Source organism: Elgaria multicarinata, chromosome 6 (assembly GCF_023053635.1).
Source record: "Elgaria multicarinata webbii isolate HBS135686 ecotype San Diego chromosome 6, rElgMul1.1.pri, whole genome shotgun sequence".
Lineage (NCBI taxonomy): Eukaryota > Metazoa > Chordata > Lepidosauria > Squamata > Anguidae > Elgaria > Elgaria multicarinata.
The window spans coordinates 39,767,105-39,789,183 of record NC_086176.1 but is presented as its reverse complement, the minus strand read 5'-3'; the positions used below and the strand labels follow the sequence as shown (position 1 = coordinate 39,789,183).

Below are 22,079 nucleotides of genomic sequence, written 5' to 3'. Positions count from 1 at the left end.
ATCTAAAAAATTGCAGGAGAAATCCCAAACTACCAGCACCCCATCTAGGGTACCCCTTTCTACTTTCCTAGTCAACTGGGATCCTCCTTCACTAACAGTAGCAATGAAAAATGCCTGACTTCCAGTTTACTTTGGTAGATGCCTCACTTTTTGCTAAACAATGATTTGTGTTTTATGCTGTAATATGTTTTCTAAGAAAGAGCTTGAGCCAGGCACATCATCAACCCCAAAAAGGAAGGTGGTAGATATTGATAATTATTAACCATTAATCCCATGAGCTTCATCCCAACATCTTTTCAGAAGATTCATGAAAAGGAAATACACTGCAGATAATGTGACCTTGTTTTCTTACCCAGTTCTGCCTTTCAATGCTTTGGTTTTGTTTTGTATTCAAACAAGCTGAACCAACATATGCAGACCTTCCTGCACTATACCAGATAAGGCACCTATAGAATGAATCATATCTATAGCATTGTGTGGCTATGAAATACAATAAAAGTGGCTTACACAAAGAGCGTTATCACCCTTTTACATCCCATTGATTTCAACAAGAGAGAGACATGAGCACACACTCCATTCTCTTCTCCTAAAATCAATGGGACTTAAAAGTGCTTAACTTTGGATTGTACCCAATGTTTGGCACATGAAATAGCTATATTTTCATTTTCACATTTTTAAAAGAACATCAGAAATAGAAAAGCTTTCTATAAATCACTGTATTTCTCCAGCTGCACTGTAAGCTACCAAAGTGCCCTGACTAAGAGCCTAATGAAAACATATGGTTTTACCATCTTTTAGGTCTGTCCCATTTACAGCTACTGAAAAGTAAGGCTTACTGAGTTCAATGAACTTTACTTTAAGTAAGTGTGCATAGGATTGGAGTCTTAGTTCTTCATACCAGTAAATGGAAGACCACTCAGAGGTATGTCACAGCTGTACCACATTATTCTTATACCTAATGAGGCATCACAGTCAGTCTATTCATTCAAAGGTCTGTAATAAAGGTAGCTTTGGGAATACAATAGTTTGGTGGCCTCATACTGAAACCAGGATAGACATGATTCTGAACAGGTTTTCAGGGATTCATATTAAATGAAATGTACCATTTGCTTACTGAATAATTTGCACTTTAAAGGAACAGACGTGATGGAAGATTTCACTGTTATGTTGTCAAGGAGAAAAAGCATCCAGAAACGCAAATATTTCAAACGCCCATATAACAGTTTGGTTTAATTATTTAAATTCTAAACTATTTTTATAATTTTAATTAGACCATATGTTAACATCAGCATTAAATGTTATCAGTATTCTTATGCTATAGCATTGAATTCTTGGACTGAACATTTTTTGGAAAGAGATACCTTTGCAGAACTATGAGAGTTTGAGGTCAAATCAAACTCTTAATTAACACCTTAGACTCTATAAATAAAATTCACAGAATATATGGTATGTGGTGTTAAACTTAAAACCTTCCAACCTTTAAGCTGTTAATTAACAAATTTATGATGGATAGTGTGCTAACAACAAAAATAGACATAGGTTAATGATAAAAATGCTTGTTATGTTGGGGAAGCTACAAAGCATGTGATTTGCAAATGTAAAGCAACTGAAATGTTTTGATGCCATTATTAGACTCATGTTTCTTCTTTTCTGCTACTTCCTTTTTGAAAGTTCTGCCTAAATTTATGCCTAAACTAATGGTTTGTTCAGATTATTGTTGAAAATGTAGGGTGACCATATGAAAAGGATGACAGGGCTCCTGTATCTTTAACAGTTGTGATGAAGAGGGAATTTCAATAGGTATCATTTGTATACATGCCACACCTGGTGAAATCCCTGCTTCATCACAACAGTTAAAGCTGCAGGAGCCCTGCCCTCTTTTGTAACTGGTCAAGAGGGCAGAACCCCTGAAGCTTTAACTGTTGAGATGAAGAGGGAATTTCACTAGGTGCTGGATGCATACAAATGACATCTGCTGAAATTCCCTTTTCTACAAGTCTTTTAAAGATACAGGAGCCCTGAGATAACTAAACCTTAACTTGAATTTGCTTTCAAGATGTTCAGAAATTGATGGTGAAATTAGGACAATATTATATAGGGCAGGCTTGGGTTATGTGCTCTCTTATTCTGAACATGGTGTGGGAGTAAGCTCCTCCTGGGCAGTTAAGGTAAGCCTGGGACAGAATTGGCAAAGTTTCTTTGGCATAGATGATCCTTTACCCCCTGCAAATACAATGACAGGTCAGCCTTTATGTGCTGCTTTTTTCCTTGTTGGTAAGGGGACAGGAAGCTTGCTATTAAGCTTGCCATCACTAGGGCAGGACTATGGGTGGCACACCTAAAGTGTTATCGGGGTAAGCTGAAGCTATGGGTCTACAGAACAGCAGGCAGGAAGTTCTCCTTTGTTGGCCAGATGGGGCCGGCTCCCAGTATTTATTCCGAACTCACCAATCCAGAGACCAGACTGCCTATCTAAGAAGGGCTGCTTTTAGGATTACTAGTGTATAATAGGTTCAAAATTGATACACAGGACCACAGATAGTTTAGAAGGTGAGGTGCTAGCTTCAGCCTCCGAAATCACCCTCAGTCTCAGACGGTGGCCTTAGCTAGACCTAAGGATTATCCCAGACAAATGGAGGGGTTGTCCTTGCCTGCTTCCAGGATCCCCTGTGTGTCATTTGGATGCCCAGGGATGATCCCGGGACAATCCTGGGATATAGGCCTGGTCTAGCCATGGCCCCTATCCCAATTAAAGCAACATTCCATTCAGTTAGCTTAATCTTTAATATTACCTTCCAGGTCACTATTTATTCTTTGAAATCTTCAGTGCCAGAAGACAAAACTATTCTTGTAACAAGCAGCTAAGCAGCCGAGCAATCCCTAGTGGTCATGTTTGCATCACAGAGCCATTCCGTCTGGCACTTTCTACAAGTTCAGATTTCTCATTTACAACTAAATACACATTGAAGTTACTCAGCAGGCAACCAAAGGACCTTGGGGAGGAAGACACACACATTAGAGGTTTGGGAGAGAAATAATCCAATTAACACTTAAGGTCCTATTCACTAATGTCTGCACATACAGCATTCACACTTGAAGTTATGAGAATGGGAGTACATCATGCATCAGATATTGATCAAAATGTGTCTAATATTAATAAATCCCCATGACTATTCATGGCTACTGAGTTGTTTTAAAATCCCTAGTTGTAAAGGCATAACATTTTATTTTATTTTGCTTTTCAGACTGCATGCTCACATGCTATTAGAAAAATAAGCAGAAAAAGAGCAGGAGTGTTAGTAAGATTCTTGTACTGAAGAACTTCCCCTTCTATAAAAGGAACCAAAAACAATAGGTGTATTTCAATTTTTAAATTATGTTTCATCTTCTCTTTCCCCTTGAGGACCTGACGACCAATCCTAGGGTGACCATATGAAAAGAATATATATGGAGAACCTGGTGAAATTTCCTCTTCATCACAACAGTTAAAGCTGCAGGAGCTATACTAGAATGACCAGATTTAAAAGATGGCAGGGCACCTGCAACTTTAACTGTTGTGATGAAGAGGAAATTTCCCCAGGTTCCCCATATATAGAAATAACACCTGCTGAAATTCCCTTTTCAATACAATGGTTAAAGATACAGGAGCCCTGTCCTCCTTTTCATATGGTCACCCTAACCAATCCCATCCTTTTTACAACCCTGCTAAAAGATATTAATGTGACCAAGATCACCTAATAAGATTCATGGGTCTGTTCAGGGCCACATTCCATCAAGGTGGCACATGCCAGTAGTCAGCAAGACTGAAGCCAACAGTTGGGTGGAATCAGAGACAAAAGTGTGCTGGGCCACCTCCTCACCTCTTTCTCTCTCTCTCTTTTCTCCAGAGGACAGATAGCTCTTGCCAAAGTTCTAAACTGTTCACTGTCTAGGCACTTTAACTTTAGAAGGGGGACAGGAGTTTCTACCCCCCACATGATTATTATTCCTGTACAAGAACTATGTAACTAACCTTTCATCCTAGTCACAACTGAATGAGAATGGGGTAAAGAAGGCTAGATTAATGTATCTCATGGAGTTGTGTGGAGAGTGTAGATATGCTACAGGTGATGATGTACTCATCAATTATGTCCTGTCCACCCCCTGTACCCGCTTGCACAGATAATGTTATAGATTGTAGCTTATTTGCCCCAATTCTGGTAAATTGGGCCCTTAAAGAACTTACTGCAGGATATTGTTCAACCTTCCATATGGATCTAACAAGGAAGGTACTGAAGAACTCCAAATTCCATCTTGAAGCTTGTTGTGACTCAAGTCCATATGAGATTGTGAGTTTTGTTGTTTCCTTTCCCTTCGAAGTCCATGTGTATTTTCTTGCATACTTTTTCCAAATGGTCACATCAATAATTTCACAATTTTGAAATTATGCATCCTTCTTCCAAAGATTAAAGTTTATTTGTGCACATTTATTTTAATGTGCATTTTCAAACGCAGGCATTCTATTGAACCTATTTTTTTCATACACAAATCACATTGCAGTCTTAGAAATGCACAGACTTCGACTGCAGATTGTGTCCATTTCTGCATTCTATCTTGAAGATGTGAACTGGGTAAATCCTGATAAAAAAACAAACAGTTTTTCATACAATCTAATAGTGATAGAGAAGAGGCCAGCACCCTGATCTGAGGATCTGTGTGTAGTGCAGCAGCAGAGATAGGGAGTATAAACACTTTGTGACAAAAAAGAAGGGATGCTAGCTGAAGCATTATATTTAATTCTTCAGCATACAGAATCATAGAATAGTAGAGATGGAAGGGGCCTATAAGGCCATCGAGTCCAACCCTCTGCTCAGTACATTGTAAGTCAGTGGCAACAGGTACATTGTCTTGTTTTCCTTCATCTTTTCTCCTTTTCACATGACTTCCCATTTTCCTGATCTATACCACATCTCAACACTGCCATTGCTTGGAGCAAAAGCTATCCATAACTTTATTAAGCCTTTAATGGGATATATCAAATCAAAGAATCCATGAAACAGGCAGGGTCCTGAGTGAGGCTGTCATAGCATCCCTTTTCTATGATTTCATAGAGGAAGTAGAGTGTGGCAAAATTAGACATAGACCTATGTCCACCACCCTTAGCTATTCCCTCTAGGTTTATGGCTTTTTTTTTTTTTACATTTTAGATACAACAGCTTTTTAAGCAAGTCCCCCTTTGAATGTCGTGGGTGTTCCATCTCTCTTTCCATAATTTATGCTCACATCCTGCCCATTATATAACACGGTGGCTGACAGATAGCTTGTCTTCCTCCACTGCCAACCATAGCGATGCATCTTCTGCCAATCTCAATGATTCATCTTCTGTCCTTGTCTACCTTCACTTGGATAAAGTCTCACAGTATAGCCATTTTTACAACAGTGTTCCTGCTTGGGTGAAAGTGAAACTGGGAATCCAGCTTGTGAAGACACTAAGTACAACACACATTAGAAATATTCTCAATTCCCAGGTACAAACTAGAGATGGTGGGAAATTCAGATTAGGATCTCTCATATTTATTTTTTAGAAGTAGCTGAAAGATCATGGTACTGAAAGTTCTATCCACTGTACCATTTTCATGTACACACCCCCACCCCACACACATTGTGAAAAACCTCCATCATGAAATGAATAATTGTGTGAATGTATTCCCCTGCAGGGCAAATATCAGCTCAGGACACTATCCTATACATCTTTAGATAGAAAAAAAATCTACAATTCTCACACTGGCTGAAGAATGCTGGGAATTATATGACTTTGTCTAAACATGCATAGGATCAAACCCTCGTGGTAATTTATAATCAGGAAAATGGCACAGATGGAAGATGGTTAACCTTGCTCTCTTAACATGATGGTTCTAGTCCAACTGTCCCAATCTCCAGCTGTTTTCCTTTAAAGCCTGCAGGAAATAAATCATACATCTCCCACCATTCCATCTTGGTTGACCTTAACTATCTCTAACCATCATGATTGGAACTGAACATAGGAATCAATTTACAGAATAACAGAATGGGAAGAGCAAGAAAATCTTTGCTTGATTTGGTTGTGACTCATTAAATGCAGTTACACAGTGTTTTTCAATATTGTATCAAAAGAGCACAAATGGAAACTCTGTGATGGACAGAACCCACTTAACACTTCTCATCTTCATTGTATCAATCATTCAGTTCTAGCTAACTGACAGCTCACCTGCAATTTATTTATTTATTTATTTGCAATATTTATATACCACTCCCCATTCAAAATTTTGGAGTGGTGTACAAGATAAAATAAAATAAAAACAGAATAAAAGACATTAAAATAGATTTTAAAAGAAGCAAAATATACAATGAACTTGTATATTAGTCATTAAGAAAAGGCTTCCTGCAATGTTGCAACACATGAAGAAAACTTTATGTTTCTTAAATTCATCTAGACATTTCAAACATTCCTATATGCAGGTCTTCTGAAGAAGAAATACACTGCAACATTTCCACACTACTTTATAAATGAAGGAAATCACTATTTAAACAGATAAAGGCCTTACAACCACACCGAGCTTGCCTGGGTGTGGTGAGGCAATTGTGGGGGGTGGGGAAACAGACATGGAGGATAGCCTTTGGCTGCCTCCATTTGGCACCACAGATGTGGGGAGGGGACTGGAAATCATATTTATGGAGTGCTTCCCCTCCCCAGCCTTCTCTGTGTCTTTTGTGGCTCCCTCCCTCCCTGTAGACAGTATGGGTTCGCTGGTTGCCCCTCAGGGGCGAAGTAGGATTCTTTTTGCTCTCAATAATTTCTTTTGGGAGGTTTTTTTTTTTTTTTTTTTGCCTACTTCACACTGTAAGATAGCAGGGGAGTATTAACTAGGCTAATTGGTTGAATTTGATCCCATTTTGATTGGGGGCAGGTGTGCGGGCATCAGAAGCAAGGTTAAGGTTGGTGAGCATTCTTAGGCACCATTGTGATGATTGATAATACCTGAGACCCACAGCTGGGAGTCCTGCAGCACCAGATGATGGGATAAGGGTTACCTCTTAGGCCAACCTTACTCAGAGTTTTACAACCTGAGGGAGAGTGACATCAGAAGGCCTACCTACCCCAAAAGGGAAATTCTGCTGGGTGGCAATAGATACACATCACCAGTCGGGATATGAATGGATCACCCGATCCCAATTATGGCCAAAACATTGGTCAAGATAGGATGCCTGCCTAGGCCTTCATCTTCCTTTGCAGGTATTCATAAATAAATGTGGCCCTATTTTAAATCCAACTTCTTGTCTCGTCTCTTTATTTCACCTTCCATCTGCAAAGGACTCTCTAAAATGCACATATACTATTCAATACAAACAAACATTCCACAGTTTATCTCACACCTGATTATATACACCCTACTAAAAGTAGGACTATTACTCTAAGATACAAGTAGCGTTGGGTTTATTATATGTTTAAATCAATAGTAAGGCCTTAGAATAAAAACACTGATGCTAGAAAATTTTAAATCTTGTATATACAACGGTCAGCACATCAATAATATAGAAACAAGACACACCTCATCCTGTATTCCAACATTTTCATTGGAACTTAATTGTATTTCATAAATCATCTATTTCATTTAAAGGGGGGGGGGAACAGTGTATGAGCTCCTCACACCAAAACATAAAACTGACATCTCAAATTTATTAGGCCAGTGCAAAATGTTCTCCAATTTAATTGGTGGTTCAAAATAGTATTTTTTTTATGTAAAGGATCCACCTCTGCCAATATAATATATCTTGTATAAATATTTACCTCTTTAGAACAATATTGTTTGGCACCATTGTATCTCTGGGTATGACTGCATCACCTGCCCTACCTTTCCCCTTACTGCAATTCTTTCTCCTTCTTAAAGTAGGCATATTGTTGTGGGGCAGGGTTGTATCCTTGAAGTCAGATACTATGTATTCAGTCAGATTTGGTTTTGTTATATCATTGAGAGACATTGACAACAATTCTGGAAGCACTACTGAAATTGTGGAAAACTTCATATGGTTCAACCGAGTGCAAGTATTAATAACTTTCAGAATGCATTTATTTTGCAAAAGCAGTTAAGACTGTTGTGTTACATTTATTCTATGAAGTCCATGACCCTTTCTTAAGCAGTATTAAGATTTGAAAGGATAAGTGCATTTGATCATGAATTCACAGAAAGCCCAGCCACTGGATACAAACAAGGGGATGGGATAAGCTGCAAATAGTAAATACAACATCTGGAAAATGTAGCACAATATGTAATGATTTTGAATAAGGAAAAATTTCTTTCTTCTTTAAGTCATCTCTGGCTAAAGACCCTGGTCAGTCCATTTTCTCTCTCTATTTCTCTCACTCACCGCTAGCCAATCTTCTCATCCTCATACTCTTTCAAGATTTATTTAAAATGTTAAATTGCAGTTTCAATCTCTCATTAAATTTAATGAAGACACTCATCATACCAAAATGGTCTACATACCTTTTAATGTTAAATTTTGTAAGTGTTGAAGAAGACATTTAACATATTTCCATTTAGGCAATTATTATTACTGTGTTTTCATACTTAATTTCTAGTCTTTACAACAGCAGCATGGCATCAAAACTGCAGTGGATGTGTGTGAGGGGGGATTGTAGATTATCAGAATATGTAGGCTCCTTGATGGCACTATAACTTGTAATCCTTTGTAAACTCACAATGGGAATGTTTCTGTTTTCACAACACAGAATTTCATCTGGGTAGTCTGAACATACAGATGTCTGACTTTCCAAGACACATGGAGGTAATTCTTCACATTCATTCGCCAGCATTAGTTGAAGAGAACTATCAACAAAACTCCATTCTTCTTTCTGAAGTGTTGGGCATATCCTAGATCAGCAAAATATACGTTTCTTCAATCTTTTTCATTCACCTTGAGGCAGACAGTTTTAGAACCAAGAACTCAAATCTTCTGCAATAATTTTTAGTATGGAAGGTTGTAGACTGTGGTTTGAGAAACCCACAAACTTTGATTAGGGATATACTGTTTCCCCATGATTCGGAGAACAATTTTTGTGTTTGTAACATCCGCCAACATTATACTAGCCTTCATCTTCATCTGAAGACTATTTCCATGCCCAGCACACCCCACAGTATAGACAGCAGTAAGGACTGCTATGATTAACAATTCTCAGTGCAAAGGAGTTTAGAGAGAAGTGGCCAGCAAACAGCACAGAGGTAAACAACATTTATACATATTTCTATTATTTGACAGAATCTAAACTGACCATAGGGACAGGCTATAGCTGAATATGACAGATGGAAGAGAACATCTGAGACAAAGATGCCAAAAAGGCACTGAAAAAGAGTAAATATTACAAGGGACACAAAGCTAGAAAGCCGGGTCCAAGGAAAAGAAGTGGTGCAAAAGTGGGAAGGGAGATTTGGGTTGGCGTTCACCCATCCCTTTTACTATAGCCCATCTTACTGTCCACATTACCAAGCTCATACTACCACCATATGACAGCCATTCCAACATATTCACTATAACAAGCCTCCTCACATCTGAGCCCTCAAGGTGTACCAAAACAAGCTCAACCTAGGTACAGAGCTATGGAGAACAACAATCAAGAGAATGGTGTGTTTTAAAGTAAGACTGGTAAGTACTTTCTGTATTATCAAGCTTCCCCTCCAGCAATTAATCAGCATTTATTGCCTTTCTCTGTGATTTAAAGCAATGAGAAGGGCAATCAATCCATAGGGAAACTTTCTATAACAATGTTGGTTATATTAAATAATCTGAAAAGATAATGTATTTTCAGATTGTTTAGTATAACCAACATTGTTCGGGAACATCAAGAATTGGTGTACAACCCCTAACTGCAATAATCACCACCAAATGTCATTGCATTTCAGTAATAAACCAAATTAGCACTATTAAAGTGGAATTATTTTAGCTCAATGGAAATTCACTTGAAATGAAAAAATTACAAAAAAAAAAAAATCAAAAAGGGTTCAGAGCAGTAGAAAAGCTTATCATAGAAATCCATGTCATAATGGTGTGCAAAGATTACCAGACTTATATAGACATTAAAAAGTGAATCTCAGGAAAATTAATATGGTTAGGGACATCTTGTAGACAAAAGAAGTATTCTGTTTCACTGTCCACTCAACAGCATACATTATTCATCAGTGACATGACAGTATTTGCTGCGGTGTACACCATTTAGTCTATACTTAAAGAGGCACTTTGAAGAATTACTTATACTGGAAAAGAATTGGAAGCCTTTTGCTATAGGAACAGATGACAAAGGTGTCTTCTTATATTAGCCACTTCGTACATCAGTTGGAAAGGGTTCGCACTTTGCCTGCTATATGAGGACTCCTCTCTGTCAATCAGCAAATAAGTGGATTATTTATACAAGTTCAAGGCAGACAAAATTCTCCCAAGCAAACCAAGAACCATGGTATGAAACAGTAGCACAACCATGTTAATCTAGAGATTATAGCAGGGGAGGATATTGTGCAGTTGCTTATGTGAAAATACCTTCCTCTCAAGTCTACAGAAGCATTGGAAGGATCCCTTTGCAGTTCCAAGCTCTTCAATAAAGCCAATAGTGAAAAAAATGTTTAAAACTAAACTATCATTCCATCTACCACGAATCTAATAGCAGGAAGTGAGTTGAGAAACGACATTTCTGCCCTGTGTTTGCCCTTGCTGATCTGACCATGAAAACGCCACCCCACAAAGCTGAGGGACAGTTTCTTTCTATCTAGAACTATAAATAGATTGTTATCATCTTATTCAATGGAAAATTCATTGGCTGTTATAAACATATTAAGCACATTTTTAACGTGAGATTGTATATTTTTAGTTTTAATGAGGATCCATGACATCTGTGAATCTGTGTAGCTTAGCAGCAGACAGCTAGCAATACAAGCCACATCATGGCTCTTTCCTGTGCTGGCATAGTATGTATGTATGTATGTATGTATTACATTTCTATACCATGCATTAGCTGAAGCTCTCTGGGCAGTTTACAAGAAAAACTTAAAACCATAAAATACAATAACATCGGGCAGAAATCAATGATGCCCTTGTGTGCACAGCCACCCCCACCAATTCCAATCTGGAAATGCCCCCTACCACTTGTGAATGATTTAGCATTTCTGGAGACAACCCAAAATGAGAGGAAATGCTGATTTCTGAAAGGGGCAGGTTGATGGAGCTCACTTAAAGGAGCTCTGAGAACCTGCCCCCTTCCAGAAATGAACCTTTTTGCTAGATTCAGACCTCGCCTCTGGAAGCCCTAAATTGTCATTCTACAAGCAGTAGTGGCTGCTTACAGATCAGAACTGGGGGGGGGCATATACAGACCAGAATTATTGGCCAGGTCTGCTAGCAGATGGACAGCATTGGATTCTGCCCAAAGTAAAACATAATATAAAACCATATGCTTGAAACAGAAGAAACAGTAGTAACACCAAGATAAAAGCCAGCAGCAGTGCAAATATCTAAAAATGCACTGACACAATTTTTAAAACTGAAGAGCTAAAAAGCCTGGGAAAATAAAAAAGTGTTCAACTGATGTGAAAAAGATGACATAATAGAGCCTTGTAGCACTCTGCATATACTGTATGTATGTGAACATATAACTGTAAACCCAACAACAACATGCAAACACACAGACACACAACCCTTTAGAAAAAGAATAAAACACACACACCATAAAATAAACACATAAAATAAGAAGTTGTACTTCCCATTCTGTGCCATGTCACCTCCTGTCCCCAATGTGAATATTCCCACTATGGATCAGACCCGGAAATTGGCTTAACCATCTCTATGAATCGCAGCCATGCCTAATAGGCACTCATCCAGCTAAGTGCCTGGAACTGCCAAACCAGAGTGGGGAGAAGGATTTTTAGTCTTTAGAAATTTCCCCATACATATCTTTAATTACTGTAGCTCTATGGGGTTAAACCTAAGTCACATGATCTTTTCATCTGCAAGGGAAATTCTTCAGAACGTTCATCAACATTTATTCTGCTGTCCTCATTTAGTTGGAAATAGTTTTGTCTTGCATTCACTTCCAGTTGTCATTCATACAATCAATGAATGGCCATGTATTAATTACCATACACTCTGGGTGTGAGCATTTGCAACACTTAGTTCTGACACAAATTAACTCTTGCTACCTGTTCATTGATTTTTCAAATGGGTTGAATGCAAGTCATTCAGACATATTCTGTTAGCAGTCAGGTCATAGTAGGATAAGCACTGTAGGTTCCCAAAAAAATTTGGTGACCCAAAAGAGAGACAGACACTTCAAGAAATCCTTGCCAAAGCCAAGGCAGCAAAAGGTGACAGCCAAGTGATTTTACTTAATGGCTCTGCTATTCATGAAAGTAAGGTCAAATCCAGCAATACCAACTTAAGTGGGACTATAAGTATTCAACAGCTATAAGATAAGCAAAATAATATTATTACATATGCATGTGCCACCTTGAAGTGATTTCCTGATGCATAATCAGATCAATATCCAAGTATATATTGAAAAGGTTTGCAGTGCTACAAAAAAACCCAAAAAACAACTCAACTCTTAGATAGCTGCAGGATCAACACGTTCTTTGTGGAGCACCCATTACCTTCTCTTTATAGACAACAAGATTACTCTGGAGAGGAATTTTCTCAATTCTTTCAGCCTGGAATGGCTGTTGTTGCCACCTGGAAGTCTTCTTCCAATTTCTTTGTGATGTCAAACTACAGATGCTTTGGTTCTTTTGAAACATTTGTTCAAAGGGCAAAGGGCTGTAGTCACTACAGTGGATCATAAACTCTACAGTCTCTACCAATTAGTCTCATTCCTAGCTGTTAGACCAGTACTATCTGGGTTCATGCTATCAAAACCCACCCAGATCTCCTTACCACCACCCCTTTTGGAAGGAGTTTGTTTACAGAAGAACAGATCCTGGTGTCCCATAGTCAAGCCCAAAGAGAAACTAGGGCATGGGGCACTGCAGTTCTGTTACTTTACTGCTACTTTTTGCCCAATCTCATATGAGTCTCGCTGCTTATGTTCTCACCTAGCCACAGGCTGAGATCCACTGCAACCCTTTTTAAACAGACATATTTTTCCTTCACCCAGTGAGACTCAGGAGTTCAACACTGCCAAAACATTATCTACAGGTGCCCTGGGAGAGGTATGTTTGAATTTTTATCCTATGTTCAGAAGGTTCTTCTAGCCTCCTACTCTACATACCTTGGTGTACGTAGGCCAGACTAAACATTTTTCTAATTGTGTATAGCAGAACTATGTGTGATTGTTTTTTGTACTTTAGAGTAAGTGCATGTGGTCCTGTTTTGGACTGAGACCATGGTGCTCCAAGAGGGGGGAAGGTTAAGCTGCCCCCCCCCCAATTTTTATGCCAAATTTCCATACATCCATTGGGAGGGTTAAAAACAGGAAAAATGCCTTCATTGATTTCAGTAGAGGCATTTTTCTTTTCTTTTCTTTTTTTTACTCCTCCGTCCCTGTGTAGTGTGTGTGTGTGTGTGTGCGATGAAAGCAATGGACAAAGCATAAACCTACCACCCAGAATGCCATGTTCCAAATATGGATTCACATGTGCTTACACTGAGGTAAAGAAGCCAATCACATATAGCTCTGCTAAGCGTGATTTGAAGGATATTCAGTTTAGTCCTCTATTTGTCTACTTGGTCTAATTGAACTGTATTTTGTCAGAACCTTCCCTGGCCAACTAGTGGGAAGAACTGTGGCCAGGACTTGTGTTTTCTTTGAGGGAGCTCATCCTTTGTTTCCCTTTTACTCCATTGCTGTCAAGACAGTTTGTCCCACAGAAGTTGTCTTGATGCACAGTGTGTTTTGCGTCCCATCCTACATAGTAAATCTCTAGAACAGGAAACAAGAGGAAGTATACAAAATTCTATAAATTGGAATGAATCTGTTCTGAGGTTTAGATAACCTGGTTAGGGTCACCACATGAAAAGGAGGACAGGGCTCCTGTATTTTTGACAATTGCATAGAAATGGGGATTTCAGCAGATTTCATTTGTATGCATGCAGCACCTGGTGAAATTTATTCTTCATCACAACAGTTAAAGCTGCAGGGGCTCTGCCCTCTTGACCAGTTACAAAAGAGGGCAGGGCTCCTGCAGCTTTAACTGTTGTGATGAAGAGGGAGTTTCACCAGGTGCTGCATGCATACAAATGACACCTGCTGAAATTCCCTTTTCTTCAACTGTTAAAGATACAGGAGCCCTGTCCTCCTTTCCCTATTGTCACCCTAGATAATCACCTTTGCTTAGCTCCCATTGTTGCTTTGGCTATGCATCAAGAACAGCATGAATGCACCACCTCATGTTAGGACAAACCTCCCTAAAATCCTTTCTTTCCTCCCCCAATCCTACAAGCTCAGTGCAAACCTTTGTTTTTTGTTCCCAAGAGTGTTAGGGACTCTAATTTACTTAATCCCCATCTCTTGACCTCTTCACACTCACAAGCCCATCCCATGTCCACAAGCCAATCCCATGACCTCTTCACACTCACAAGCCCATCCCATGTCCACATCCTAGCTTTAAACACCAGAGTCCTCAGATTACGTTTCTGAGAGAACCAAGATAATTTCCACACAATCCAGTTCCCTCCTTATCTGCTGAGAGCAAGCCCATGTGTGAGTCATTGGATTCCTGCTTCCAGATGTCCTCTTGTCAAAATTAAAACATCCCTTAACAAACACATATATTGAGAATGTGTACAAGTTTGAACATGTATCTAGAGGAACACATTCAGTAGGGCGTATTCTCTGAGTGGACACTAAGTTATTTATTTTCCATTAAAATTTGATAAGCATTTGATGCTGGGGCTTTCAGACTTTGAGGGAAATGATGTGAGCACAGGCACATGTGTAATTCATCTCTGAAAGCATTTGATCAGCTCCTTCTTGTAGGTATCATTTTCAGGACTTAATAAACTAAGGAGGCAATCCTATATCCCCTAGACAGCATCTGGGGTCATTGAATTTTTTAGTTTCTGGGATCTGAGGTCAGAACCAGGGTTCCGACCTCAGAGCCCAGAAACTGTGTTCCCCACTCCCTAGTGGCCAGTGTAGTTCTTTCTGCACTGGTTATGTCTCTGCGTTTGGAAACGGAGGGCAGTCCCATGGGCGGGAAGTGAAGGAGACCATGTAACTTGCTTTATGCTGCTTCCGATGTGTGTCCCTCCCCCCTGGGCAAAATTGTTCATCTTGGGAAAATTCAGGGTGGCTGGAGACTCCATGCTCCAGCTGCCCTGCATTTGATACTTATCAGCCAGCTGTGGAATGCTGTGAGTTGCAGGACCTTTTTTCCTGTCTAAATATACATAAGATTGCCCCCTAAGGTAGCAGTCATATCTTGATAGTTGGCAGTCCCTGAAATCAGAGGCTGATAGTATTAAATGCAGGGCAGCTGGAGCATGGAGTCTCCAGCCACCCTGAATTATGGCTGGCTGTGGAATAGTGGGAGATGCAAGAGTTTTTTTCTGCCTGAACATGCATAGATTGTGTCCTTTGGCATAAGAACTCAGGATTCCCCCCCCCCCCATTTCTTCATTTGATGACAACTTCTTGAGAAGAAGAGAGTCTCCAATCATTTTTTCATGTGTTATTAAACTATCACACAGTTAGTTTCCTATATTTTTTACTCTGTCTTGCAAACCTAGGCACTTCAGAAGGAAGTCCCATTGTTTCTAATGGGACTTACCAAAGAGCAAACCCCACCCAACTAAATGGGACTTACTTCTGAGTAGATATGCATAGATTTGCACACACAGCCTGCCAAAAGTCTTGAATTCAAATATCTATTGTAGGTGCATCCCTCTTTTAGTATATTTTTACATGAAGAAACAGCAAATTGAAATGAGAGATCAGAGGCCAAATTTGCATCTTTGCGTGTTATATTTTCCAAAGTATGCTACAGAATTTTTGCAGTCCTCAGGTTATATGAGTTACAGAGTTTCAATGTGCAGCCAAGCTTATATTTCATCATGGTACTTGGGCTTGGCTACAATTCATGAATTGTATTATAATTTTCTGGTGCATGCAGTTCCTATTAAAACCCAAGTTTACAGGCCTAGCAAGCATGTTCCAAGTTCACTGTGGTTGTATCATTTACCATAAACCACTACAAGAACGTAAAATAAGAAAATTATATCATCATTGTTGATATTTCCTTTGACAAAATCTCAATTATTGTTGAACTTTTATCTATGCAATTAGAACTACTGATCTGTATTACCTTTACTTCAAACCTATATGCAGACTACATGAATTCCTAATGCAAGATAATCCCAAAAGGCAACTCACTTCGGATAAAAATTATGCTCTGAGAACCTGATACCGATCCTGAGCTTATTACCATACAGGATTTCCCCATCAGCTGAATAAAGCTTTTGTAAATGCATAGTTTAAGAAATAGGCCCCCAAAAGCATATATTTCTATTCATAATGGATAAGATATCATGCTATTCCAGACAACATGTTACACAGTTTAATTGTAACAGATTAACTATCAATTTTGAACATTGTTCATAGTGTAATATAATAATTAAAATTGTTCGTAATCTTTATTTATCAAAGATACACTTTGTGTTCTGATTTTATAAATACTTGTAAAAAGACATCCAACTTACTTAAACAGCAACTATAATTTACAGAATTATACTTCTTTGTTCAGTGTATCTTTTAGAACATCTAAATTTCTTGTCAATGCTCTACAAATATGTGCCATAAAGTTTAAAGGCTGTATGGGAAATTATTCAACTCTTAATGGGCTACTAGTAGAGTTCTAAATTGTATTGTGTCTCTCTCCTTTCCCCCCCCCCCCCCCCGTTTGTGTCTAATGGCAATTCGCTAAGACACAATAAACTATGATGATGATCTATGTTCAGTTATACTGGCTGATACCCAAAAACTTTACCATAATTTGGTGAACTTTTATTTTTACTAAAAGAAGTAGCTTTAAAAATATATTTAACAAGCCAGTTTAACTTGGCAATAGTCAAAATTCTGCTGAATTATTGTATTCTTGTATAAATTGTAGGGCTCGGTATTGTATACATAATAGTAGTTTGTTAACTGAAATATGAAGCCTTAGCAACTATATATGGCTGGAAAAAACTTAAATTTTTTACCGTATAATGCTGTCTCAGAGAAACATATATACATACATTATATCATAGATATGGTATTATAGCATTAACAACATTATTTATTATGAGAAGTACATGATACAGCAAGGCTGCAATCCTATGCACATTTACTTTGAAGTAAGTGGCATTAAACTGAGGTTTCCAACTAAATACAGAAGACTGAGCTGCACAGATCTTGTTTTTAGAATTTCAACAATAATCTTTATTTTATGCTCATTAAAAACATGATGATGATGATGATGATGATGATGATAGCAGGATTTCCCCCCATATTTTGCTTACCTGTGTGTATGCATGCATTAATTATTTTTCATTTAAAAAAATTAAATGCTGCAATACAGATTACAAACCAAGAACTTTCTGGACCCTTACAAAGATGAATGCATTAATTCTGTTATCTTACCTCTGCCTAAAATAATTACAGTTATTTGTTAATGTCATTGAAGTTATTCCAAAGATCAGACCTCACACAGGGTGAGGGTTGGTAAGAGAAAATTAGGCAAACTTTTTTTTTAAAAAAAAGCCCCTTTTATATAACAAAACTTTTTTTAAGGGTAGAGGGAAAGAAATGTAAAGATTCCCTAAATACTATGAATCTATTAGTCCCAAAATTTCCCATTTTTTTTATCCCACAATAATTACATGGGAAATGTGGATGGTAAAGGTAACTGAAAATGGACCAAACTTGGCCTTATATTATTAACCAGTTCCAGCAGCTGATACTCACCTGTGCATGGACTATGATTTTCACTGGGCTGATGTGGCAAATCAAATTATTTTGCTTTATGAGAATCCTATGCACACTTTAACACTAATTTATTTATATCGTATGGAACAAACAGAATACCTTCAATAGTCTTCAAGGGTAATATCCTAAAACTTGAATCATGCATTGTGTGACTAGTTAGTGCTGTTGTTCAAAATATTATTTATTTATTTTACCTGTAAAGCAAAGTGGAATTCCTTAGTTAGCTCCAGTCTAAATGTAATTAAATAAATGTATACCAGAAATCATTGGACATTCTTCAATTAATATTATGTGTATGATATGCCATTTTCACATCTGGGAATCATGACTCCATTATTATTATTATTATTATTATTATTATTAATTAGAACATCAGAAGTTATACAAATGAATTGATGTGTCATCATTGCCCTCCACTGTTTTTATGAATTAAATCAGAATTACTAAATTTAGGAATCCCTATTATTTAACAGGATACTTGAGTGCTACACAGCAAGTAGTACACAATACAATTTTTGCTACTAACTGCAACTGTAAGCAAGAACTGGTAGACAGTACTTTATTAGTCAGAAGTCCTATAGTAAGCACACGTTAGAGAAATTAATCATTCATTCCCTGCAGACTGCTTATGTATTTCATCAGGCCATTATCTGATCTGAATAACAAGAACAATTGCATAATGAAATGCATTACTGCTGACACCAGCAACTTTATCCTATCCACTTCAAAAATGCAAGTACCTCTTGTAGCACAAAAGGGATGCCCCCCCTTCCCAATTCCTCTATTTCCTATTGCATTAGCCCACAATAGATTTTGTTCACCTGTATTTTATATTTATGTGTAGTTCTCAAAATATATCACATGACATTAAACATAATTAGTCTGGGTATACATTGCAGGGGAATGTATACAGCAGCAGCAAGATCAAAGACAGTGTTAAGTATTGGTATCAGATGTGTGCTCATTCAAAGAGCATACAGAAGTTTGTTCAGAGTGCTTCAGATAAGTGATAACATATCCCTAGTCTCAAATAACAAAGGTTAGCGTTGCTAACTCCTATATTATGCAAAACAAGCAAACAAGTCTGCTGGCCAAGCACATTAATTTGTTACCTACCTGGCAACTACTGATAACCTTATGTAGTCTACAAACAGATCCTGGAAAGAGAGTTGCTTTTGCAAGATTGCCTGTGTATATTTTTGAACACCATTAAACAACCTTTTCACTGGCACAAATGCTGCTATTCTGATTCAGCCACTATGAAGGCAATATTGGTTCATCTTCCTAGAACTTGCAGCCTATGTCCTCCTACTGTTCCATCATTATGTTTATGGTAACTGTAAGCAATTGTGACTTTACTGTATTTGCCAAGCAAAGCTTCATGATATTAATATCTCAAGCCAGTTTTGCTTAATTGGCCTTAGCACACTGTATACAAATCTGATTAGAAGTCTAAGTGAAAAAGCTGAATTTGCAAGAAATAAATTTCCATGATTCAGTACAACCATTAGCTGTACTTTGAGAGAAAACTTTCACAAAAGGCTATTCATAGCCACACTTGCACTTGGCAGTTTAGGAAGAACATGCTTTCAAATGCAAGTTCTCCAATATGTTGGAATTCTGAAAATAGTGAATCCTAAATAGCTTGGGAGGATTAGAGCAATGAGAGCATTATTCATACTAAATAATTTTGCTGCTGCTTTATCCTTTCTTATAGAATTTCCATTCCTATTTTTGAGGGGTGGGGAACACCGTAGTTTAATATTCATGACTTTATACACTTTGAGATCCATGGTCTGTACCAAATTTGAGTCTAAGAGTATCAGAGGAAAGTATTCCAATCAAAATCCATTTGGCAATAAGAAATGATGCTGAGATGTTATTGATTCAATACAGTACATTCAAAAGAAACCAATTCAACTCTATTTCTACTGACACAAAGGTTTTATTAGATTTTTGAAACATTAGCTTTTTTATTTTAGGTTGGGTTTTGGGAAGAGGGTCTGACTATGCTCATCACTCATTACTTCAACTTCTCTTGGAATCTGCTAACTCTTAGTTCCTCTTCTAGTAGTCAATATATCAGTGACAATCTGTATACCTGACCCAAGAGGAATAATGTTCTCAAAACTTTTTTATGCAGAGACTTTTCTTAGGCTTCAATATATGATATCTCTTGTTTCAAAGCTTTACCTTATAACAATTTAACCCGGTTTACAAAATTCACGGCCTCTCTCTCTCTCTTTCTCTCTCTCATACGCACACACACACACACACAAATATAAGTACAAAGTAACGTCAGGAGTCTTAGTTGTATCCTGCATGTGCACTAGATCATCAAAACACTGCTTAGATATAGAAAACATCAAACCCAAACATTTAAGAATTCCCTTCAAAAGGCAAGAGTATTGGAGAACCGGTTTATAAATAAAGCAACTAAATCCAAGAAAACCACAATAATATTGCTACCATATATTATTACAGAAGACTGAACTGACACCTAGTGCTACCTTTCTATTTGTAACTCTCTCAGGTGCCTAACGAAGAGCAGCTTTTTGTGGAAAGACCGGGGGGGGGGGGAACATGCTCCAATATTTTCCAACTCTAAACGTACATCTACAACAGCAGCAACATTGCTTTACACAACTCTTCAAGCTTAAGATGTCCAGGATGATAAAAACGAGGAAAGAACAGAAGCTCAATGCATCCCACCCACCACCCACTGTCAACCCCCCCCCCCCCCCCGCCCCAAGTTACAATACTGAAGCTCATGCAGACAACAACATCTTTCTGCTTATGGGACAGAACGCAAGAAAGCAAGCAGCAAACGTGAAAACACAAAAAAGAGAGCCCTCTTCAAAGCCAAAATCGACTTACTAATGCAGCCAGCTCGGACCTCTCCGGAAACCTTAAGGAGTCTTGGCTTTCCGCTCCTGCCGGTCACGTTAAGATCAGTGCTCCTATTCCACAAAGGCCACGAATGAACTGCAACGAAAGACAGCCACATGTCACATACATCCAGCAGGTTTGTTTCGGTGCTGAAGGGAGCTTGCGGGCTCGGGGGGAGGGGGAAAGGCGGTTGGAGGGCTGGTGTTTAAAAGTGCTGTCGGGTGTGTGTGTCTGTTCTCCCTCCCTCCCTCTCTCTCTCCTTCACCTCTCCCATCAAATTGCGAGGTGGGTGGGTGGGTGGGAGCGCTCTCTCTCTCTCTCTCTCTCTCTCTCTCTCTCTCTCTGCCCCCCCCCCTCCAATAAATAACTCGGTGGGTCGAGCGCGCGGTGCCCGATTGCCGCTCTCTAGGGCAGAAGACAGTACCTGCAACTCTCTCCCGCTGAGGCTGCTGGAGTGGAGAGCGTGTGGTGGGGGTTAAAAAGAAAAAAGAAAGGAAAGAAAGAAAGAAAGAAGAGCAAGTGTGTGGAGGGGGGCAAGGGAGGAGTGCGTGGCGGTTGGAAGTCAGAAGCGCCTTAGCCGAAACGGAGTAGCTAGAGAGCGAGCGTGAGACGGGAGATACGGATACAGGGGAAGTCGACGCCGGAGCTGTCAAAGCGAGCCCTCCACGAGCACCCGCGCAGAGAGGAACACGGGCCCGGTCCGCCTGCTGGCGAAGCGAGAGGCGCGAGGTGGCGGCAGCAACAGCAAGATGCAAAAGCGTCGCCCGACTCCTGCACGCGCAAATACAGATCTCCCCTCTTTCTCTCGCTCGGGCTCATCCCCACCACCAGTAGCAGCCGCCGCCGCCGCCGCCGCCGCCGCTCGAGCCGCGCTCTTCGCACTCACCTGCATTTCCTTAACGAGCCACTTGATGGCTGGCGGTGGCGAGGCGCTCTTTCTCGCGCGCGGGTGCCTGGCTGCCTGGCCAAAACCCGCAGGGGAAATGGGGGAGGGGGCGGGAGAGTATGAGGTGTGGTGGAGAAAAAGATCGCCCAGAGAGAGAGAGGGGGGGGGGAAGAGACGGAGTCTAAGGGGGCTCTTTCTGTTTGCACTTTAACACTAAGGGAGAAGAGGAAAGGGAGCGGAGGTGGAAAGTGTGAGGATGCCTTGCTGAGGGGATGGGGGTTTTAGAGTACGAAGCCAGCGTCACTGGAAGGTGGCCGTCGTTCTCTCATCGTATCCCCTCAAACA

At 39.3% G+C, this 22,079-nt stretch overlaps 1 long non-coding RNA gene across 1 annotated transcript in view; it reads right to left on the bottom strand.

The window, feature by feature from the left end:
- The window catches only part of LOC134400241 (uncharacterized), a 338,732-nt gene extending 317,409 nt beyond the window's left edge, over nt 1-21,323 (bottom strand). Inside the window, exons 1-2 of the long non-coding RNA XR_010025570.1 lie at nt 21,273-21,323; nt 20,837-20,944 (exon numbers count right to left, since the gene is read on the bottom strand). This is a non-coding gene — a long non-coding RNA (uncharacterized LOC134400241). The remainder of the gene's footprint in view (nt 1-20,836; nt 20,945-21,272) is intronic.
- Nucleotides 21,324-22,079: the final 756 nt, after the last annotated feature.